The sequence below is a fragment of the Lepeophtheirus salmonis genome, chromosome 5, assembly GCF_016086655.4.
Source record: "Lepeophtheirus salmonis chromosome 5, UVic_Lsal_1.4, whole genome shotgun sequence".
Classification (NCBI taxonomy): Eukaryota; Metazoa; Arthropoda; class Copepoda; order Siphonostomatoida; family Caligidae; genus Lepeophtheirus; species Lepeophtheirus salmonis.
Window position 1 is genome coordinate 14427630 of NC_052135.2, and position 26113 is coordinate 14453742.

Consider the following 26113-nt stretch of genomic DNA (forward strand, 5'->3'; position numbering starts at 1 on the left):
AATTCTTTTTTTTTTTTTTTCATTTGGCAAAAAATTTAATATTTGAATTTTAATTATTTAAATTTTTATTTATTTTTTGTTATTAACTGTGGATTTTTTTTTTTTTTAAATTTAATATTTGAAATTTAACCTTTCAAATTTTTATCCAAAAAAATTTAATTTTCTTTGAAAGTTATGGATTTTTGGAATTATTTTCTTATAAATTTTATATTCGATTTTTTTTTTTTTTTGTGATTAATTTAAGTTTTTGAAATTTTTTCGAAAAAATATAATATTTGTAATTTTTTCTACAAAATAATTTTTCAAAAATAAAAAAACCAAGCCTCCCTAAACATAATCCTACGGACGCTCCTGCGACCCAGTCATATGTAGATGGTTTTTGCCACACAGCCTTAAATTTATAAGCAGATCAAGTGAACTAAATTTCAGTACATAATTCTTACGTCATTCATGAGATATAGTGTAGATACTCCTCCCAGTTAGGTTTTATTATCATAGCTTTCAAGACGGGATCTCAAAGTTAAGTTACTTTTCTCCGAAAATAGGGTCAATTTTACGTACGTATTTACATCTCAAACTTATTTTACGATTTAAATATACTTGCAAAAGAAAACTGAATTACAGTAATTCATAATATTGATTAGACGTTCACAAATTTTAAAAATTCAAACAGGCAATATATACATGGACTGAAACCAAAATATAACTAGTATCAAGCTAGGTATTAGTATAAATAAGTCTGAATATCACTCATTTTATATACATTTTAGTACAATAGATAAAAATTAGTTACAAGTATGAAAATACCTCAAGCAATGCATTTAAACTTATTAAGAAAAAAAGGAATCATACAATCAGTTATCATTAAATAAATATTTATTTTAAAGCCAAATTAATATCATAGAGCTCACTTCTTCTCAGATTTCAACTTCTTTAACTTATCTGGAAAACTTTTGTTTTTTGCTGTTTTGCAGGTTTCTTTCGGTTTCATGAATTACGTTATTAATTTCTTGAGTAAAATTTTTGCTCATGATATTAATTAACTTAAAAACACATTGCTTGATACATTTTTCGAACAGATAACCATTATCACAATAAGTTTCAAAAAGTTTGCTGTAGTTTGGAATTCAGGGTAACCATTCTTTACATAAAATTCAAGACCATAAATTGTACTTTTTTTTAAATAAGGAATCTCCTAGCTTGACGTTAGTTTTCTCAATCGGATAAGGGTTAAGAACTTTGTCATTCAAATTATGTGCATACTTCACATTTGTTTTGTTTGTTCGAGATGATATAACTTTTTTATATGGATAAATTCAGCAATAATTTCTTCATCATCAAACAAAGGACATTTTAAAAACTTTCTTCCTAATAAGTTGTTGTATATGCACTGAATCAAATAATATAAAAAAATCTTAGTATCACAATGGTTGACTATATGCATATCCAATGCGTTGTTGCATACCTCTTGAGTATAGAATTTTCTTTTTTGCTGAATAAGCTGCTTCAAAACTAACAGGTGTTATTGCTGTTACTTTTCCATGTAAGAGCCATCCTTGAAAATTAAATCCGTTACTTTTAATTAATACATTAAATTAAAAACAATATTTACCAAGCGTACTTTGGGAGTAGTTCCTAGGTTCTCTTTCGGCTTTACAAAATCCCAGTTGCACAGTCAAACAAAGTACCAATGATTTTAATCTGCTAAAACCGTTGAGTAATTCAATAGAATTCTCAATTAAGAAGTCTGCTTTGACATTACGGTTTGAGAACATAGTGATTTAGTCTAGGAGATCAAATTGCACCACTAACTCGTTGATGTAATGATAGCCCGTGGAGCCAACTCAGAAAAATGTATCATGCCCACAGTTCTTCCATTAATATGTACTTCAAAGGGCATAAGTGATTTGACCAAGAGGCTGAATTTCAAATGAGGATGAGAGGCAATTGCAAGGAGTAATTCTCAGATATAGTCCAATATATATACTAAATTCAAATTTAGAAAATTGGATGGTATCGCATCGGGGTTCAGTCTTTCTTGGAGTCGAGAGTAGAAAGAATTTTTCCTCCTCGTATTGGTGTCCTGAGAAGTAACTCCATAGTTGGAGGGATTGAAATAACTTGGCTTTTAATTAGATCTTGGAATTGTTTGAGTTCATCCATGACAAAGATCTTCCTTCTTAGGCAATACATGAAGAATAACCCCTGGAGCCTTTTCTTCATTCTTGTATCCTGTTCTACATCCAGGGACACAACATATTTCATGCATTGCATATACCAACGGAACTCAAGAGGAAATGAGACTTCATATTATTTCCGTGAAGTAAGTATTGAAAAGAAGGGAATTCAAAATACTACTTCTCTCTATAATCCCCACCGATGAACACTTTCCTTTCGAGTAAAAACTAGTTTAATTCCATTTATATATATAGTAGTCATTGGAGTAGGTTATAATAATTCACTACTTTGAAAAGCTAGACATAATTTTAAAATAGTTTGTTCATGCTTGTGAACGAAACGCAAAATTGAACGGTATTGCATTCAATTGCGTTCGACAAACGGAATATATATTTTTTTCGAACGCTAAAAATTAGATTTTAGCGTTCCACTCCATTAGGTCATAGTAATTTCGGAAGGGGTGTAGTTTTCCACGGGAAATAATATTCATGTAATAGTGAATTACTACTCTAATAAGTACGTAATTATTATTAATGTACTTTTACGCCTAGAGTCGAGTTGCTTGAAAGTGCAGTAATAATTTAATTTCTCTTGTACTTAATGAAAAATATTATCAGGCTCTTCACTATTTAAAAAGTACTTTAGAGCGAAAAATAAAAAACAGAGACGCACACAACATTTTTCGTATGAATTTAAAGTACTTCACATTGAGTCGAGATTTGAGTCATGTATTATGTTAACGTTACTGGTTGCAATCAAGGTTAAGTTTATTTCTATAATCTTGGCTGCAATGTATTTTTTCAATGTCGCCTACATGTCCGGGTTTAGTTGGAGAAAACTATTTCCTTTTAAAATATTGGAATCATATCAAGAGCGTCCGTAGGATTTTTTTTTGGGGGGGGCTTGTTTTTTTCACAACGAATGACTTTTTTTTAATAAAAACAAATAACAGGTAATACATATTTAAAAGAGATATTACAGTCAATTTTAGGATTTGAATTAAGATACCCGAGATGGTTAATTTAATTTAAAACCTCCGTTTTACATATCATATTTAATTTTTCTTATAAATATCATTTAATAATTTCCTAATTCTATAAATATTGCGGTAATTTTGGCTCCTTTAAGTACAATTTGTGGTGCCTCCAAGGGAGTAATCAAAATCATTTGTTCATTGAAATTAACTATAATTTGTTGGATAATTTTTCTAGCTTCTTTTTGGGTTGATATGCTACAATTATGCAATTTTATTACATTAACTATGTACTATTAAGAGTTGGTCATACGTTATATAATTCATCTATATTTACATACAGAATTAAGGGGAGATCGATATGAATCATAATAAATCTATAAATCAAAAGCTATTCTACTTCGGAACGCTTACAAGCCTATTTTTTTTAAGGCTTGAAATTGTCGGCTGTCACTTTCATTGGTGCTGTTATCACCATTTCCAACCTGATTTTTTTGCTTAGTAATACCCATAAAAAAATGTTTCCAAAGTTTGATTTTCATTAGAGTTGTGAAATTTTTTTATTCTTGTTAAAGTACTTGCCAGTGTATTTCAGATTATTATTAACATTTAAAAAAAAATCAAAATTGAGGTAATAAAACATATTAATAATCCACTCTTGACATAAATTATTAGATAACACTTCAAAATAGTTAAGTACTAAATTTTAGTTGTTTAACCCATTTCGAATACATTTTTTATAAGAAACCGTAGCGTAAGCTAATACGACATTAAAGCGACGCTGACACTTTTCGTCCAAAAAGGAATTGTGACGAGTATCTATCTCTCATTAACAACCAGAATTATGTGCTGAAATTTGGTACACATACTTTACTTATAAATTTAAGCATGTGTGACAAAAATAGTATAAATCTGAGAGTGACATATTAAATGCACCGATCAATTTAATAGCGAATGACCAGATATGAACTATGTTAAAAAACATACATGATAAAGTTTTTAAACCATACCGACAAATTGAACGATATTATAACTTTATAAAAGTTAATATGTTTTATGATATCAAATACTATATTTCTACATACTTTCTATCATGTTTATTGTATCTCGCAACCTCTTCTCCGAAAAGAAACAGAAAAAGGTTCTAAATTAGTTCATAGTCAAGGCGTTGCCCTATAACACAAAAATATAAATTGTGTTTTGTTATCAGCGTTCAAAATTTCTGTTTCTTCTCGCCTGATAAGTGTACTGAAAGTTGATTGGTTGAATTAGAATGATCTTTTGTTAAGCTTTGAACCCTTCTCAATTCATGAAAGCAGCTAAAAGCAAAAATTTAAATCGGATTTTTTTTCAAAAACTTGTCGTGCTAATAAGGAGAAAAAAAGGAGATACACTGTCAGCTGACAGCAAAATACTGCGTTACGTAATGTGTTATTGTAGTAAACCGTATACAAATCTATAGAAATAAAAATCTTCATTAAGAGAAAATTAATAGTTTTACTCATATGTTTTTCAGTTTTTCAGGTCAATTAGTAGTTTTTTGTATTAATAAAAAATAATTATGTGATAGTGAAGTTGACTACATACTTTGTTAAGTAATTGTAATTAACATTATATGTTGTTAATATATAATAATGAGGATGATAATGGGAAGAGGGGAAAAGGGGATTGAGGTATGCATCTGTTGATGCCAAATTCATCATGGTACTTTGGATCAATCAAGATTTTCGTTTTTGATTCTAGGGCAGACTGGGGAAGTTGACCGGTGTTTTTCTCAAACATCAAAAATATACAGCCACAAAATAAATAATTATATGTGAATTTGAGGAATAAATAAATTTTTTGGAGAAACAATATTTTTTAATAAATGAGTTTTAAAAGATAGCCCCTTATTCATTTTTTTTTTAAATTTCTTTTTTACTGAGCTGTAAAACTTTACTGCATTTGGTAAATAATTATTGACTGTTAAATATTCTACAAGTAATAGCAGGCAGATTACGTATATTGTTTAAAATTTAAACATGTTTGAATGTAGTCAAGTCTGAATCTAATGGTTTAAAAACAAAAAGTGTTGCATTTTCCTCGATCTTCTATACTCAAATATAAAATTTTTGTAACAAATTCTAAAATCCATAGCTATTCAAAAATATTTGAAAAATTTAATTAAATTTCGAAAATTACATTTTCTAGTAGGAATAAAAAATTAATTCATTTGGGGGGAGCCAAAATTAACTATAACTATTAATTATAACCCTTCCACCCTAACTCCTTCGGACGCCCGTGCCAAAAAAGCATCATTATTAAAAAACGTCATTATTCAATAAAATGTTGGGTTCACAACAAAATTATTAGATGAGTTAAAATTAAATATAAATATTAATTTTTTTAGAAAAAAAATTCTAATAATAAATTTCAATATTAAATTTCTAACATTTTGATTTTTTGTGAAAAAATATACAAAATTCAGAGTTATTTACAAAATGTTATTTAAAAAATATTCTAAAATTTAACGGGTTGAAAAAAATATAGTTATTCTCAAAAAAACTCAATCCTCAATTTGAAACAAATTCACAACTGTTCAAAAAAATAAATATTTGGAAAAAAATTCTAAAATTAAATTTCAAATATACATTTTTTGTCCAAAAAAAAAATTCTAAGATCCATAGCTATTTACAAAAAATTTGAAAAATTTAATTTCAAATATTACATTTCCTTGTAGGAATAAAAAATTCCTAATTTTTTTTTTGGAGGGAGGGGGGGATGGGTGGCTACACCCTCTCCATTCAACAAATCCTCAGTATTATACTCCGTCGTTCATGAACTAAAGATTACTTTTTGCTTAGATGTTCCCTTTTCAAGAATGAAACAATAATTATAACAGCTTTAAAAAATAGCAGCCAACTAGAAAATCTGGCTCTTTTATACAACCCTCAATCAATATAAGTACTTCTCTTTTCTTTTCTTTTTAATATAACGCGCTGAGCTTAAGTTACACATGTTATTTGTTAAAAATAAGTCCTGACCAGGGTGACATTGATTTAGTAATATAAATTTCTTACTTTTTTGAAGAATAATTATTATTTCCTTATTTTAGCGAATAATTATATTAGTAAGCACATATCTAAATATATTCCAACAGCAGTAAATATATTTTATTTACCGATCCAAAGTCAAACCAGCTCTAATTTACCGTTTAAAAAAACAAAAAAAAACATATCACAATGCAACCTCACTCTATAATCGTGTAAAAAGATGATATACATAAATTGTAATATAAATACAATGCTAAACCATAACACGTGTACGACTTATGTTTGACTTCCACCACACTTTCAAAAATAGACGTCATAGAGTATGAGTGGTTGCGTGTTTTGTCAAAATCTGTTTTTCTTGCCCAGCAGTAGGTACACGATACATTAAATTAAAAGTTCTAGCAATAGTCACGTCATACACTATGATTGGTTGTGTGTTTTGTCAAAATCGGCCTATCTTGCCCAGCACTCTGTACAATACATCAAATTGAATAATATAGCTAGCCCAATTACATGATGGTCTAACCCTGTATTTCTTCTATTAACCTTGATATACACTATATTTATTAGAAAATATATCTTGATCTGCTTATTCTTGATTTACACATCATAAACAACAATATGCACTTTTTTTTAAAGGATGACTGTATGGTCCTTTTAGGTGTTAAAGGGTGGCACATAACTACAACATTTTCCCTACAAAAATGCTAATTTAAATATGGAAAATTATCCTTTTTATATCAGTAATACATTTTCTCACCCAAAATCATAAAAGGGGCAGAGCTTATATTAACAAAGGCTTGGTTTTTGGATTTTTTTTCTGTAAAATTTCAAAAATTAAATTTTTCATATCAAGAAATAGAGAACTCTTTTTTTTTTTTACTTTTACTTCATAAATAAATTATACATACATTTCAAAATATCATATACATATTACCACATTCGATTATAGATTATTTTTTCAAATTTGTAGGAAGAGTTAAGGTACACAGGCTATAGCTTAGAATTTTTATATGATTTAAGAGACTTTTTTGCCCTTTTCAATTAAAATATATGAATTATAAAATTTGTTTTATTTTGTTTAAATAATTAATTAACTTTGTCAAAGAAATAATAAAGTATTTTATATATATAAAAGGGTCATCTTAAAATTATTTAAAAAAATAATAATTAGATTAGTCGCCGAATTCTAGATACTTAAAAGAAAGACGACACTTTTTTTTTCTCAAAAAAGTATTTTTTTTATAATTTACAACTAGTAAAAATAAAGATAACTAATGAAAAAATAAATAAAAAAATATTTAAAATTCTAAACCAAGACGATTTCATATAAACTACAAATATATAATTTATAAATTTTTATAGCAAAATCTCCTTGTATATAACAGTTTTTGTTATTCATGTCCATTTGATGTAAATATAATCAAAACCTACGCACCTTTTTGACACTCTTGAAAATGTAAAATTTAATTAACCATATGAAAATACTGGTTTTTGGTAAATATAAAGTTGTTTTTTTTCAAATCTTTGACCCTGTAATTTATTTATTGTCATTGCAATTGCTAACTTTTGTTCCTTTTTCAACAATAAGGAAGATTGAAGATACATCCTACACTTAACTCGCTCATTTTCTTCCTAATTTCCTTTTTTAATTCGTATTTAATTTATCTTCTGTTAATGTAATAATTCGGTTTTTGGATTTTTTTTTTTGGTGCATTTTTGAAATGATAACCCTTACAAAAAACTGTGTAACACAAGGAATCGATCTTGTTTTATAAAAAAAATCAACTTATTTGGAAAAAATCAAACTTGGCCTCCAGAGCCCAGGAATTTGGTCTGATCAGAACATAACATAGAATTACGTAGGTAAATCAAAATTCTGAACAACTTTTTGATATTTCTAAGTTCTGTATCTGTCTCTGTTTTTGAAATAAAAACGTTTTTGTCATTGTTTTTCTAAGCGGGACGTACATCACATACAAACATAAATTATTTAAATACTATGTAGGATTATGTGTATATATCAGATTAAAATAAGGTCTGAATATATATTGAATGAAACATTTTTAGAATGTGTAACTATAAGTTTTAGTAAAGATTGGTCTTCCTCACATTTTTTTATAACTAATTTTAAACAAAAATATTTTGACAATAATTTTAATTTGTGAAATTTTAAATAAAAAACTCATTACTAGACTTTGCATTTGTCAGTAATCGCTTACTCAACCAAAAAAGTGATCCTTTTGTCCTTTTTGTTAGAAATCTCTCATTTGAATGGAATTAAAATAATGCCCTGACCATAGGAAATTCCTAAGAAGCTGTGGAAGATTCAGCCCTTGGAATCAAGTTGTATTTCATAAAAGCTAGTTTGTCATTTTTACCGGAAGCTATGACAAAACTAGAAACAGAAGGAATGCCCATTTATAATTATATTAATAGAATCAATAGAATAATAGGAAAAAAAAAAAAAAAAAATTGGAGAAAAAAAGGAAATACTTCAGAGAAAAATGACTTCTATCATTCACAAAATATTAATCTTTCATCAATGCAAAAAGTTGGACGTATAATAATCAGTGGTGGTTCTTAATGAGATGCCTCCGTCTAACAAGACTCCTGAAGATCTCACCCACTTTAAATTTTCCATAACTACGAATTTAGACGTTGAATGCTTTTCTAGTATTTTTAAAACTACCAATACTGATCAAAGTTAAAAATTAACGGAAGAAAATATTTATAAAATCTTGATTTGTCGACCTAAAAAAAAAAGAAGAATATCAATAAATGATAAATAAATTACAATACTAAATATTTTAAATTATTCTTATAAAACTGTATTTTTCTTTAAATACAAATTGCTAAATTTTGATATTTTCGATGATCATTATTTTCCACGTTTATCATTTTTATTGTCTAAGAATTATCAACTAAAAATTAATTTAAATAAATATTATCCACTAAAAACTGTAAATATATAAAGTATAATGAGAAAAAGAATCTATTACTCAGGTGGGAGGGGAGGGGAAGGGGGATGTATGAAAGGAAACCAAAATGACGGCAATATTGTCAATATGTATCTAAAATTCCATGAATCTGCCCAAATTTTTTTGTCAAAAGTAAATCATAATTCTGAGGGATGTTGTTAATATTTTATGAGATAATGAACACTGTAAGATGCTTTAAAACCCCTTTTTTTTGTATAAAAAACAGTGATTCAGTCACTTGCAATACTATTATGTGCCATATTGAAGAACTTTTTTAAAGCTAAAGTATATTAATTGAACAAAATAACTTACAATGGTTAACTTAACGTTAAACTTTGAAAAATATATACCTAACCTTGGACATGTAATATTGGTCTTAAATACTCTAATATAGAATAAAGGTAACATAAGATTAACAAGTTCAATATTTCATTTCTGTGTAAGATCACAAGAGTTTTTGAAAATAGTAAATTAAATGAGCTTGACACTTTTTTTAGTTGATACCTGAATAGTGATTTATTTTCCAAAGCAGAAGGGAGCCGCTGAGTATAAAGAATAATACAGAAGATTTGTTCTAAAGTAATGTCCTCCTTGGACTAAAATTATAATTTAGGATATATATTGGGGTAATTCCTGCATATGTCCTTGCTAGATACGGTGACCGATTTGTACTTCTTGCCTTCATTTTATAGCTACTTGCAGATGATTTAATGAATTTTTTTTTGAGGATATCAGCAGGTAATATCACAGTTCTCTATGTAACTATCAATGATACTCAGAGTAATGAAAAATGCACTTGTGCATTGAGACCTTAAAATACAGTTCACTTTGACAACCTGCATAATTTTATAAAGAATATTATTTCATCAAGCTGTTTATTATTCGTTGCAGCAAGGATCATATTACAGCTTCTCATTTATAGCGTTCCCTCGACAGTAAATAAGCAGACTTCCATGAAACCATATAATGTTTGATGCCATCAGGTCCATTTTAACAAGCTTAATGCACTCATTTCCCCTTATCTAATCTCAAATTCGTTTCATCCTGAAAATACTTCATAAAATACTCTTATTAGTATTATTATTTTTTTCGTAACCTATTCTAGACTCCGAAAAAACAGAATGGATCGAGTAAATTTTTGGGATGTTACCTTTTGTGATACAAGCTAAAAATAACTTATATTTACCTGCCATAAGTGCCGGGATCCCCCAATCCCGCTTTTTCTGTAAAAAAACATCTGATGCAAAGAGCTTGGTCATATAAAAATAGATTCTAGTTATATTTTTTAGGTTTCTAGCTAAAAGAAGGAGATCTTTGGACCTTGATAAGTTATTTGTGCACCTAAATATATTTTTCTTTTGTTTTTGTATATGAGTTGATTCAATTCGTTCAACTTTCAAAACCAAACGAATATGCAATGTATTATTCCACAGAAAAAAAAGACTCTGAATGAATTATTAACAATGAAATTATTTTTTTGCATTTTGAGTAATACATTGAATTTCTTTTTTATTATTGTTCATATTTACAATTTATATCAAAATGTTCTTTAAGTCAGAAAAGTGCACTGAATTTTTGTTTTAGAGGGAATCTATGTAATCTATAATATATATAGATCTTATTAATCCTTAATACATTAAAATTTAATTATTCAACATCATGAAAAGTCAGTTATTTATTCATAAAAAAATAATGACTTATCTTTTTAATCTATTTCTTAACTCAAATTCGATATTTATAAGTAACGATGTAAATCGTGTGAATTTTTTAGCTGGGCCGGTTTTTTTTATTACTGTCCCTGTAGCCAAAGACGGTTATAAAATTTGACGAGTTGTATTCAAATGCCATTAGTGAAAAAATACAATTGACTGGTATAAAATTTAAACAAATTAAAACAATAGCTGACATATTTAGGTATGTTATGTATAAATTTGGCGATTCTAAGTCTAAATAGCTCGGACTAATTAAATTAAAAGCAAAAGGTGATGTTTCTGATTTCTCTTACTATGGACTTATTTCAACTGTGAATGCAAACCATCATTAGGATATAAAAGTCAAATTTATGGAATAGTGGTGTTAAAGAGCTTTAAATTAGTTTATAATTATACCTTAAAGGACATTTTCGTCATCAGTTATAATCATCTGATTATAATACATTAATCAAGGTGTTTTTTGAACAATTAATTTTAATGCATTACCTAATTTCATTTTGGTTAAACTTTGTCGTAAGAAAAAAAAAAGTTTTATAATTAGAAGAACAGTTATGAAATTTAAAATTAAATGAAAAGAAAAATAAAATTGATGAAGAAGAAGAAAATAAGTACTAATTATATTTTTGAGGAAATTAAAAAAAAATGAATTGCAAAAATTATACATATTTAATAGAGAATTTGACTCAAATTTAGAATGTACATGGTAGGGCAGCAAAACATGAACTCAACAAATGGATTTAGAAATATATCAATAATTTTTTTATTGTCAATAATAGGTAAAAAGATATTATTAAAAAAAACATGTAGGAAAGGTTTTTGTAAAACTTTTTTCACTTAATATGTCCACCTTCAATATCAATCACAGACTTTACATGTCACCAGAAAGCTATGTAGGAGTTGATTACAAACTATCCTAACAAACTTCAGTGGGTCCACATTTGGGTGTGAGGTCCTCTTGGTTTCCTTCTCCAATGTACCCATATAAAAAGTCACGTGGGTTGAAATCTGGTGAGGAAGGGAGCTATGCTCTAGAATCGAGCTATGTAATCTACACATAACTTTTGCCACTTGGCGGACATGTGAGGGGGGCGCCGATTTGAGTCAATACGTAGTTACCCTCAGGTCTTCAATCATGGCAGGATGGTGTACCTAAGCACATTATAGTAGTCCTCCTGGGCGATTTTCAGTCCATCCTTGAAAAAGAACAGATACATCTTCTTTCCATCAGAGACCACAACACCTAGGACCATTGTTTGGGCCGAACATTTGGTGTGGTAAACCCCTTGGACCTCTTTTTTTGTTTCAGCAAGGTCGTTACGGCGGTTGTGAAATTAATCAACTTTGAAAATCTTCTTTTCTGAGAAAATTAACATATCTGAATTAATCTGTGTGAGGATTGTCTTGCACCTCTCGAACCTCCTGGCTTTTATGCCCTCTACCAGAAGTTAACAAGGGGTTTTATAAAAGAATCTAATCCCAAATTGTGCTTTATAGCACTCTTGAAGGTCCTAGGAGCCACAGAGAAGTCTTTTGCGAAACGATTAGTGGGATCCTCCTTTATATTCTTCTCCAAAATTAGCATGAACTTCGTATCCCTCTTTAAACTATGCCCTCCACTTTTTGACAACAACTTGGAGAAATCTTATCCATTTTTTCATCTAGGCCAACTTAAAAACCAGGCTCCTAGAACACTTAACAATGTCCGTAATCTTTATCATATCAGCTCCAGCATCTAGGAGATCTGAGATGCGCTTCCTTTTTCTTGTTGCTTGCTCAAGATGATGATGAAATGAATACATTATTGGTATAGTTGTTTTATGTAAAAAGGATGGCGGAAACAGAATATTAAAAAATAATCACAAATCATTTTTATAGTAATGAGAAAATAAACATTAATTTACAGTTCACGATTAGCTGCCTTTACCCTGTTGTATACAGGAATTAAATTTGTGAACCCATAACTAAATCCAACTCTAAGTTTTGGTGACTTAAATAAAAAGAAAAATACTTTTTGATAGATTTTTTATTAGTGATATAATGTAAACCGCAGCAAATGAGAGGAAAAAATAATGCCAATGAAATAGGTAAATTAAACTTCGATTAAATTTTTATATTATTTATGATATGAAAAAAAAAAAAAATAGTAAACCATGGCCAGGGTTGTTTACCTGGCATTTTTCAAGATTTATTGTCCCTGATTTTTTTAATAGATATATATTGATTATGATTGAAATCAATGATTGTGTGTTCATATTTAATATATTATGAATTAAAGACCACCAACCTTAAAATATTTAAGGTCAATAATAAAAACATGGTTAATCTTTTTTCAAAAAAAAAAAAAAAATTAAATATGTTTTTTAAGATCTTTTTATGGTGTATTATATTTGACTATCATTGCTTTGATTACGAGATATCGCTAATAAAACATTCATCAACATACTGTTTTCTTCATTTTAAGACCTTAAAACTCGGAATTGTTTGAGTTACAGATCACAATTTTTATTTCTGAGCTGTTCTACTCTCAATAAAACTAAATACCAAATTTTACTCCAATTTGTTTCCTCCTGAAAATGTAACATTAAATGATCCATATTTATCTATTTTGTAATTAATTTTTTTTTAAATGTCTTTAAAAATATGATTTTCTTCCATAACAAAAAAAAATCTTGTAATCACATAACGTTCTCCTCTAAAACAGTCATTCTCAAACTTCGTATATTTTTTGTGAAAACTTTTTTTGATTATTTGTTATCAATTAACTCTGTTGAATAATTTATGTTTCCCCAAAATTACGATAAGTATGGGTAAATATTTCAAATAAAATACTTATTTTAGGTAATAACAAATATTAAATACTAAGGCTGAAACTCGGTTCGGGATCAATTTTTTCCGGTTGGATAAAGTGATTTTTTGTACAGAATGTTTTGGACCAAAATTACTTTGAAATTGTGGGTCAATTTTTTAATCTCATTTCCATGAACCAATTTTTTTGTCAGCCTCATTCTATGGACCAATGTACTTCCCATCCCACTTATACGAATTGTGCACATATGAAACGCTATAAAGTTATAACAATATAACTGTACAATTTTTGAATTAACAAGAAATAAAACAATTAGTTATTGTTATAATTTAAAATTTAAATTATTTCTTTTTATAAATATTAATATTTTTGATGTCATTTTAATTTATTTTTTAACTTTTTTAAAAATTTCTTTTCACTCTTCTTAGGAATGAACCAATCACTTTTTTTTCCAGTTCTGTCTAAAACTGGTCTTTAAATTATATTTTTATAAAAAGAGGAATTTTTCTTATAAAACCATCTTTTTAATTTAAAAACATTGTTATGGAAGGAATGATAATATATTCAGTTTACGGCCCCTGATATTGTACATTAATGGCAACGAAACATACAGCACGGATAAAAGAGTTTTTTTTTCTTGGGCAGTAGGCGTATCTATATTTCAAAATTTTTAAAATCAAAGCCTCACAAACAAGGAAAATATAAATGCTCGACGAGAGTTGCACAATAAAATAAGTATATTTTTAGCTACAGTCACGAAAGCAGATATATACTTATAGTAGAATGTCAAAATAAAAATGAAATATAGTAATATAACGCTATAAAATCTTTTCTAAAAAATATAAAAGCAATGCGAAGGCTATAAATACTCTTAAGGAAAATAATTGTCAAATAAAAGCACCTAAAAGCATTAAATCATTTATAAAACATTTATGTGTAGCTTCACAACGGAAAATACGACAGAAAGGTTTGCATATAAAATCTGGTGAACCTTTATGATTATGGTGTTCATAATTTTTTCTTCATTTCCACTGTAAAAGGCTATAAAATGGTTTTTCTTCAACTTATGAAAGTCGTAATGTGTGTGTAGAAGATTTCTTATGGCTTTTTACAAAAGGTCCAAGTGTAGTGCAATCAAATAAAAAATGCTCACTTGATTAATCATGGGTTCTACAGAAAGAACATTTTTTTCCTATAAAAATTTGGCTCTTACTTCCAGAGTACTAGAAAGAATCCATTACTGAAGGCATTTATCTGATGAAGACAAAAGCGTACTTTTGAGAAAATTCAGACCGTTCATGACGGGAAGGTTAATTTTCCTTCGATCGAAATTGCTGATGAAAGTAGTCAATGTTGGTGTTTATTTGTTTTTCCTCAGAGCAGAAGCAGTCGTGGAGGTTAATTGAAATGGATAAGGTACCGCAGGTCTCGGAACCTGTACGAACTTCCCAAAATTTACTACGAAACATTTAAAGACATTTGGTTAATTCGACTACTTGAACCATAAGTTTCGGCAACAAAATCGACACCAATGGTCGCAACTCTAATGTCGTAAATGGAATCTCTGGTTGCTAATTTCCACTTAACCCTTTAACGCCCAGTTTTTTTCTTGTAGATAATTTATTTATTATATTATTTTTTTCCGTTGTTGTAGGCCATATGAAACTTTTGTGACTCCATTTTTGATTATAAATATAATTATGACAGAAATAATGAAATGGAACCATAAAGTCCTCTCCGACTCATCACATAAAAATGAAACCGGAATTAACAGTAGATTTAGATAGATACGTGACATGATTAGAATCAATAAATCCTCTTAATGTACTATGCTATACGAACAAATAAAATAAATTGTAATTAATTTTAATATAAGCTATAAAACTATAAAAAGACTCATATTTGACTTAATTATTCTTTATTTAAATTGTTAATTATGACCTATCACAAAATATCTTTGTATAATAAGGAACTATCTCAAAAAACCCGCATTTATTTTGAATGGAACCGAAGGAAGCAATTTCGGTTCTTTTGACAGTATAAGTGAACTTTACATTTAATGCAAGACATAATAATTTTGCCCTTACATCCAGGGTATTTGCATAAACCCCTTCTTTGATCTATTTCTGGAAAGTGTCCGATGCCATTTAGCATCATACCTTGCTGTAGTAATGACTTTGTTGAATGCCGAAAAAATTAATCCCATTTCAACGCTAGAGGCTTATTTAGATCTCTTTGCAATGAATAAACATTCAATTGTTCACAAATCTTGTCTAGAAAGTCATCAGGAATGAAACTCTTGAAATAGTCCATTGGGGACATATCAGTTTTTTCTTCATTTTGATCAAGAAATGGAGGGACTGATGATGGTACAACATATCTCGAGATTACTTTTTTTCCAATAGGGACCTTGATTTATCATTTTCGTTGGTCGAGACAGCCTTACACAGTTTTCAGTAGAGTCCATATCCTTTTCCTGATTTTTCTAGGGGTCAGTTTCTTCAATTCCGTCGTCATGAAATTCTTCATTAGGCAAGAGAGAGTCTAGATCCTGGAAATCAAGGTCAGATCAATAAGAATCAGAGTTACTATGGCATGCAATATGTGTAATCAAGCTCTGAATGCGAATAAATGATACCTTTTTGGAGTAATAAAGTACGAGAACGTATATAACTTGAAAAATCTAAATAAAAAATATGAAGGATAATTTTAATTCTTTAACTACACGTCCAATAGGACTGTTGCAAATAACCAATCCAATCAATTGCTGGACCGTACGGTCCTATTTAGAAAACTGCAATTATTTATTTATTCATAGGGGCGAAATGTTAAAGAAAAACATCCATAGTATATGCATGGTTTATATATATATGTATTTGAACATAATAATATGACTTGGTTTTTATGCCACAATTCCTCAAAACGAATTGATGAAATATTAATAAAAATTATATCACGCACTATCAAGGACAACTTACAACTAACACAGTAAAGTGAGGTCATAATCATAGTACATTTATTGACAGCTCAACTGCTGAAGATATGTTCAATAAAATATCAGAACTAGAAAACAGCTGGTTTTATATTCATAATCATTTTTGAAACAGAATCCAACGGTCCACATCCAAGGGTTAAAAGACTTTTCATGGGATATAATTATTTCCAAACCCCTATATGAGAGTGCTTGCATCCTATCTGCATATTTGGAACACTTATGGAGTACCACTTTGAGGCTGGCTGTGGGATCATCCGAGTATTTCCACCCGACGAATCCGAAAAGGTGGTGGTTCCAGTAATTATTTTCCGTCCAAAGGAAAGTTGTTTGTTTGTAAAACTTGCTTTGGAATAATTTTCTGACCCATGTGGAAAGCATATAGAAATCTGCAACTACAAATATTCAATTGATAAACTTTATTGAGGCACATTTAAATTAGATTTGATTCAAATTCCGTATTTGGAATATTATTAAGGCTTATTATTTTTGATGGTTTTGTTCATTTTCATGTACATTAAAATTGATATAAAATTATATTCATTTCTTTTGATTCTGACCTTTTTAAGTTTGTTTTTATCCTTATATTACATATTTTGCCTCTGGTTCGAAATCATATGATTTTGTTATGAATAAGGAATTGAAAGCTTAGGAATTAATTAGTTCAATCCGTATTCAACCATAAAACAAGGATTGTATATTTTTTTCGTCATCATAGTCACTACATATTTTAATTTCAATTTTTTTTTAAATAATAAACATAACGACGTGTCTACTTCATTTATATAGAGAGCATTATTGTGCTCAATAAATTTTTTGATGTTATTTCATACGAGGTAGAAATGGAAAAATTAATACAAATTTATACATATGAGAGACAATTCCAGCGATTGTATCGCTCGTTTTAAAAAACACTGAGCTCTCGCTCAGTGTTTTTTGGCAGCTCACTTATGCTTTTGTTTTTTACAAAAAAAAATTACCTGAAGCAAAAATTATTTTAGGATAAAATTACTTAGCATTATTTAGACCTCACACTTTGTTTGTAAAAATAATTTTAATCAAATCTGATTTAAATGTGTCCTCAATTATTTACAAATATTTATAGTGGTGATTCGCTGCATGTTGGTATGTATGTTTGCAACCATTTTTTAAAGGAGGTTATAAGGCTTAGAAAAAAAGAAGAAAGATTAAGGCAAACGATGTATGAAAATAATATAAAGGTTGAGCTAACTTAGTAAACTTAAACTTTGTCTTTTTATGTGTCCTGGAATTGACAAGATTAGATTGACTTTTGGCTAATTGTTGTATCTGAACTTTATTTAGAATGATATATAAATCAAATTATTTCAAAAAAACATATTTTTACTTATGTTTTGTATACATTTTTTATTTGAATTATCTTTTACTTTGAAGCAATAGAGAACCGTAAATTATTTCTTATTAAAACAGTAATAAAAGTCAAAAATTTAGTAAAAAAATAATATTTAATTAATAAATTTACTGCCTTACGAGGTAAGGTTTTAGCTCAAGGTTTTAAATGTAAAGACAAATTCATTACATATTGATAAGGTAACGATCCTATTAATTTATGGACGTATGAATTGACCCCGAATTAGTGCTGTGAAATGAGACGATTCCCTAATTATCCTTGAATAAATCATTTTCTGGATTATTATTTTAATTTTTTACTATCAACAAAGTACACTCCACAATAAATTATTTTAATATATGTAATTCATATATTATGAATTAATGATTGTATCAAAATAAATGTACACTAGAAGGACCGTGGTATAACAACTCTCTTTGCGGACTGCTGGTATTGAAAAAAAAAAGAAGAAGAAGAAATTACCTGTTTTGTAGAAATCCAAATTCGTAAATATATTTACAAATATATTATGAAAAAAGATGTTATAAGCATTATAAATTAATTTTTAACAAATACGTTATCAGTTACTCTTTTTGTATAAATGAAGTCAAGGCAAAAGAGGAATTTATCTTTGATCGCAGAATCCAAAACTGATCATAGTTTTTATCTCAGTCATCTGAATTCTAAAATATATGGGGTTATAGTAATTCGTGACTATCATCGTTCAGAGTCATTTTTACCCTTAAAACAATGCTCAAATTAAAAGTAGGATAACTAAAACTGTAAAAGTGTTTTTATTATTAAAAAAATGTTCTTATTGACTCTGTATCTTGTCCTGAAATCGATATATTTCCATTTTTAGGGTGAAAACGACACTCATCTATTAACCATCATGACTTATTCATAATAGATAGTGATGAGGAATATCATAGCTTATATTATAGAAAAATATTCAATGTTCAATTTAAAAAATAAGCATCTCTAAGGATTTTTGTTCCACTTTGCAGTATTACATTTTTTATGAGGGTGTACAAACAAATAGTCAAAATTATCATCATAATTTTCCCAATTTTGATACCAAATTCATGACGTCATACTTCGTAAAAGGAAAAAGACGACTATAGGACATTATAAGGGAGTAGAATGGACTCTTTCCTTGGGAATGAGGTACCAGAATTCTCCTCCCGTCGTCCCACGTCCGTATACTCACTCAGAATTGTGAGTTCCAAACGGTGTTGGAGGCTACTGCAGACACTCTGGATGTACTCGGCGCTTATAGAGGTACAGACCATGTTGACGGAATTATTTAGGGCGCGTGTGCTGTTGTGGCGTCTCCTGCAGGTTTGGACTCCACGTGCGCTTAGACAGAATAGTCCAGGAAGTTGAAGTTTGGGCTCTGTGGTAGCCAGTAGTCCTTATTTAGGACTAAATATATATCTGTTCGAAAACTTAAAAAGTGTGATCCTTGATAACGTCATTCAACTTTATTATTTTTTTTTTTTTAAATTAGTTCTAGTACTGACAGTCTGAAGGAATGATGGTCTTAAGGACCCATCCCAAGAACTGATAGGACTGGTTCTAAGACTGGATTGGACCAAATAAATATGGCCTGACACAGCACTATCTCTGAGTACATCTTTGAACAAGTACACAACTGATTCCCCACGACATTACCTCGCTAACACAAAAATACCCAATGTATTTTGTTGTCAGTTGTCGATTCCGTTTTCTCCCTTGATACGTCATGGCTATTCCATAATTTATTCGTTTTCATAAATACACAAAGTAATCATTTCTTCTAGACTTATGCTCTGTTTCCAAATGGACAAGAATACAATTTCTTGTAGATCCCATGTCATTTATATAATATATATATTAGCTATTTTATTATTTATATAAATACATTTTGGCTATTTCTTCATAGAAGTAATATAATAACTAATCATAACCAAGGTTAATAACCTTGATCATAACTACTCTTTTAATCAAATATTACTAAGCAATATTATAATACAGGATTGAATAAAATACTATGTAGATTTTAATAATATATAATTATTAATTCATTTTAAAAATAGTAAAAAAATAATATGACTGTGTTTAATAGTTTGTGAGTATATAAGAGATAAATAGCACTTGGTATGATTGACTTATTTGGGCAACTGATTTTGGTTTTTTTTTCTGTTTCTTTTTGAAGGAAGGGTTACATGTTACAATAAAGGTAACGACGTGTCCATAGCCCACTTAGAGAGAATACCAATACTGTCTTAGGGGCATTAAAAATTATATGGCTCCAAAATATCATCGTCTAAACTATTTTCCACAAGCTTAATAAAGTTCCATTTTTTTGGTTAAAGACTAGATTTTGAACCTTACATAATATTTTATGACATAGTCAAAAATGAATAACTTTCTTTTTTTATTATTAATATATTCGGTAAACCTCTCATACAACCACAAATCATTCCTGAATACAACGATATTTTGAACAACTACCTATGTAGCTACAACTTTTTTAATGTGTGACATAATCTTGTATCCAAAGAATAATTATTATGATCCAATTGGTTAGCAACGTAGCTACAAAATGGGTCATCTTCCAACCTATTGCTCCTGTATGATTTGTCTATTTTTAACCAATCAATTTGATTTTTATACGTCGAATCCTGTTTTCTGTGTGTTTGTTTTTTATTCATGGAAACAAAAGGATTTTGAAAGAAAAGATTCATATTTATTTACAAGATATATTTCTATAATAGGAATAACTTGCAGAATTTGTAAGTAATTATTTTTGTGGATGTCAGATTTTACAATTTTACTCATTAGATAATTTATCAGTACAACTCTATTAAATTAAAAGATGCAAATGAATTTGTCTACACAAAAAAAAAAAATCCCCCGTGAATTTTTACTTTTATTCAATGCCGGATGGATTTCAACAAACAATCCGTATAGAGTGTTTTCATGTGACGTCAGCATTACTGATGTCGACCATCCTGAGTGTCTAAGCCGCAAAGTTTTATAACAATAAAATCCTGTTTAATTCAGAGTATGCGAAATGATGAACTACTGACGTGTATGGAGATGTCAATTAAAATACTACCAAAACAATATACCTAGAGAAAATATAATTTTGGATTAATGAAACATTTGTATGCTTCACATTTTGACATATTGTACAGATACAACATAAATTAAACTCGTACTTTATTTAACACTAAGCCTTTGCCCTCAATAACACACTTTAACCGGTGTCGAAGTGACAGATACCCCTTAATAATCTGCCTGGTGCTGAAGTTTTAATTTTTCCTAAGTTATTTGTTCCTTAGGGCCATTCAAATTTGTTGCAATTTTAACACAGCCCCTGGCTTTAATACGCACCTACAAGAAAAAGTTTGGGAAAATATACTTTTCCGTCATTTTCATAAATTTTTATGACTTTCTTAATGTTTTTTACTTTAACCCGATAAAAATTATTATGAACAAAATAGATCCATAGAATATTTATTTAATTATTTGCATGTAAAAAACGAGCTGTTTTGGAGATTAATTGGAAGGAAATTTGTTTTTCAACAAGACAACGGTCCAAAACCTAGATCCCAGCTCTGCAAAACTTCTTGGAAAAGAAAGAAGCCTCTCACATCTTATATGTTATGCAATGACCAGTTCAATCTCCTGATTTGACCCAATTCTGGGTTATTGTGGGAACACATCGACATAAAAGTTCGGAAAAAGTGCCCCACAATTAAGTAGAACATTTAAAAAAATGTTTGGAATGATATCAGACCTACCTATCTAGAAAAACTTAAAGTAAGAATGCCAAAAGTCTGTAAAGCAGTTATAGCGGAAAAGGGAGGATTTTTTGATGAAGCTAAAATTTAAACAAAAATACTTTGATTTTTTACAAATAAATGTTTATATTGAACCTTACGTTGTCTTCATTTTAATAGCTTAATTACTGTATTACCTGATGATAAAGGCATAGCTAGTTACAAAAATAAGTAAAATTCTTCTTTTTTTTTCCAAACTTTTTCTTGCCAGTGTATGTATATGAATAATCAAAGGGGTTGAGGTCAGGCAAGATTTAAGGCAAAAAGTGATTTGGTCAATAACAAATATTTTCATCCAATATGCATCCCTAAGGTTCTCTCCTTCCATAGGACGTTGTTTTATTGGGTGTAAAGATGACCAGGATGCATTTGATTGTTTACAAATGCTGGGTTGTACACCTTTATATTGACATGCAGCATATCTGAGATTTGATTGCGGATTTCGTTTGGCATCTCAAAAATGTGTTAAAATGATGAAAAATATTTTTTTTTTCTAAATAGAACCCTAACAGCTGAATAATTATTATTTATTTAACTTTGGGACTGCTATTTATAGTACCTCTATAAAAATCATTTTAAAAAGTATGTCATAATTAACTTTACAACCGATATTTCTAACGACCAGATTTATTAGCCATTAATCAGATACGAATATATATTAAGAAAATTGTGTTAGATCATTGCCATTTATCTTATTTATACAGTGCAGCCAATAAATTAACTATTTCATTTGAAAAGATCCAACATTTTTCTTCACCTAACTTAATTTTCAACTCTGTGATCAATGCAAAACAAAGTCAATTGTAAAAGTCTAACGATTCATATGGATTTTTTATTTCCAATTAATTTTATTCATTCGCTGTTTTATTTGATATAAAAAAGTATTCAATATGGATGTTAGGATATTTTTAATTTTTAAAGCCATTTGATTAAGTTTCTTCATGATATTTTGGAAATCTATCCATTACATTTAGTAAAGGAGAGCCCTCAAGATGGTGTCATCCTCAATGATGATGCAATTAATGCCGTTATTAAAAAATATCTATTAAATACGTAATATGCAATCGTATAAATCCATTAGAATTTAACTCACACTTTTTAAGCTGGTAGACAATAGACAGTAGACAAAATTGACCCAAAGACTCAACGATACAAACACCATTGGGAAGGTTCTATATGCCAATGAGGCATAGTTCTACATTGGCAGTTGCTCCACCAATTATCAACCTATTATATATCTTACAATAACCGGTTTAAAAGTTTCAAAAAATATCAAAAACATCCATAAACATAGGTATGATAAGAAATTCAAAAGAATTTTAAATAATAATTTTTTTAAATCTTTTAAATAAATTAAGGTATATGTATTTGAGGAACATTCTATGATCATTTCTCAGGTAGTAAAAAATCCTTCAATGAATAAAAGGACGGAAGGGGGGAAGGAGGGAATTATCTTTATCGTTATTTTTTTTTTTTTTGAAAAATAAAAAATAAAAACACGACATCGAAACACAGAGTGTATCCCTCTCACGCGAAACCAAAAGTCGCAGTCCAGTTTTATTTCTTTGAGAAACCATCATTTATTTTGTTTTGAAATTTCAACGTGTGCATTCCATCAAAATATTTATCCTTAAGGATTTAATATAAGAAATCTGTTGGTTACTTCTCTTTCATTTCTCAGTTTATAAGAATATAATATATAGGTAAGAGTGTTTATTTTCCCCCTTCTTTCTGCTTTACTGATGTCACGATACCAATATTTTGTTATCAGTTCGAGTGTTAAAGTTTGTATTGGTACTTTGATACTTTTCAATCTTTATTCGACTGAAAATATAGAGCATAAATGTTGGTAAGAGCAATTCAGAAGTAGGATTTTTGATTGGTGTTTGGATAATTTTGCTATAAATTTTTCGACTCTTATGTGAGTTAACATATTAGTTATTCAATAAGATATGAGCCTTTTTATTTCTCCCCAAAAATGAAAAAAGGACCTTTCTTTATAACTATTTTGTTTTATTTTTAATCGAAGGATATTTCATTTTATTTTTTGATAACCTGTTTTGAAAAAGGTCACATCTTATTCATAGACTGTGTGGATTTATAGTTTCATAAGAATAATATTTATTTCTAGTTCTAAAAGTATATAAACCTATATTGTAACAAGAACCAGTTCTAATTACAATTTAGCATAGTAGTATTATAAAAGTGTAAGTACCCCAGTATGACATGGTACGATTTTAAAATCTCATTATTCCGGCTTAGTGATGTTTTTGTACATCAAATCTTTTTGTTTTGTAGTTTTTTTTTTTTTTTCAAATCATAAATTTATTCCTGCTTGCAAATTAGAAATATTTGAATCCATGATCCTTGGATCTACATATACATGCTAATAATACATAATTGACAACAAAAACAAATTATTAATCAGTTGACAACTTTTAAAACCCATATAGGTTCAAAATATTTTAATTCATTCACATTTTTATGGGTTTACTTTGCCTGTGTATATGGCACGGTTGTGGCTTCATTCCACATCAAATTTAATATTCGTATAAGTTAATCAAATAATAAAAACCAAAATAAATCATTTATGTAAAACTTGATAATTGGACTCTATAAATTACACAGTATAAATACAAATATAATTAAGGCCGAATGACAAAAGTTTTCTTCAAAACTTAAGTAAAAAAGGAAGAACCAGAAACTCCTTGGGGGAATTTGAACAATATTGTATCTGATTATAAAGATTCAGACACCAATTTAAAAGCATTTATAATGATCAATAGAAGCGTTTCAGATTCTTTGTAAAATGGCTTCAAAACTAAAATTTTATAATATCTATTATGTTTTAAATTAACATATAAACATAAATTAATGTTTCACAACTTTTTAGACGTTTTTATGTTGTATTCAAGTTTTTTTATTGGTGAAAATAGATTTGTTATCAAAAAAAATTGCGATACTTTTTACATTTAGTAATTTAAACCTTCAAGATCCTGAAAAGTTTTCAAAAAAAGCATGTGTAACTATGTTTGTATAGTCAAAAGTTTGAATTTCTAAGTGACAAATAATATAAAAATCAAATTTATATTCTTGTTCTTTTTTGAGATATTCATTTGTTTAAATTGACCATTTCACATACAACAAAAGTTCCCTCCCATATATTATAGAATTACAAAATATTTTATTTACAAAAAAGCCTAGTAAAGATCAATCCTTCCGTTCATAAGGTATTTGAGATTGGTAGAGATAGGCTGGATCTGGCTATTGAGTTTTTGTCAGAAGGAGCACAAAGAAACACAGAACAAATTAATTACTAATGCAAGACTCAGTCACATTTGTCAACACATAAGCAAACTAGAATAATTTATCTCAAAATGGAGTGTATGTTACTTGTGTACCTATTCTTCAAATAATTAGTGTACGTTTTTATCAACAAATTATTCTTAATAACCCTAAAAGTAGCTAAAATGGATTTTATGGAATCACGGTAGCTCATGAACAACGAGCTCGATATAAATTTTTCTCTTCTACTCAATGTGCGTAAGTTCGCCCCCTAGTCGTTCCAAGAGTAAGAAATATACTTTATCTATATGGACACAAGATTCTTAGGTTAGTTGGAGTAATTGTAATACTATAATGTTTACTTATACTTAATCAATGCAACTCCATCTAACTAATTAAAGGAACATTTTAAAAAAATTAAAAAAATGTACGTCACATTCAAAAAATTTTAAAAGATCCGATCGGGGGCAATATAAAAATTTTCAATCGAATAAAGATTGCCAGCTATAGTCCAAGTTATCTGGTATCTTAACCCATTCCATAAAATTAAATATAAGCATATCTAAAACTCCGATATGGTCATGAAATATTGGGATGTATTTATATTTTAAGTAAAAAAATAAATGGGGATGATCTTATTTCTGGATTTTTATTCAAGATAGTTTTTATATTGTGCAACACTAAAAGGTTTTTGGTAAAAATTTGTGGGATATAAAATGTTTTGTTTTTTTCAAATAATTGTTGTTCAGGTCACCATGTGGGGAACAATATTTCTATAATACTTATGAGTAAATATGAATTGGGATATTTCATTTGTTTGGTTTCACTGTTTTAGTTCATAGTAGCGTTTTTATCTATTAATTGAAATATATAATTATTAATTTTTGGATTAAGGGATAAATAAATTAATTTAAATCTCTTTTTTTTAAATTTTGTCCCTCTTAAAAAATTTGAA

At 28.6% G+C, this 26113-nt stretch overlaps 1 protein-coding gene across 1 annotated transcript in view; it reads left to right on the forward strand.

Moving 5' to 3' along the window:
- Window positions 1-535: 535 nt before the first annotated feature.
- LOC121118286 (uncharacterized) overlaps window positions 536-26113 on the forward strand; it is a 36750-nt gene continuing 11172 nt past the window's right edge. Inside the window, exon 1 of the mRNA XM_040712854.2 lies at window positions 536-557. The gene's annotated coding sequence lies outside the window, so the exon portion shown is untranslated. The remainder of the gene's footprint in view (window positions 558-26113) is intronic.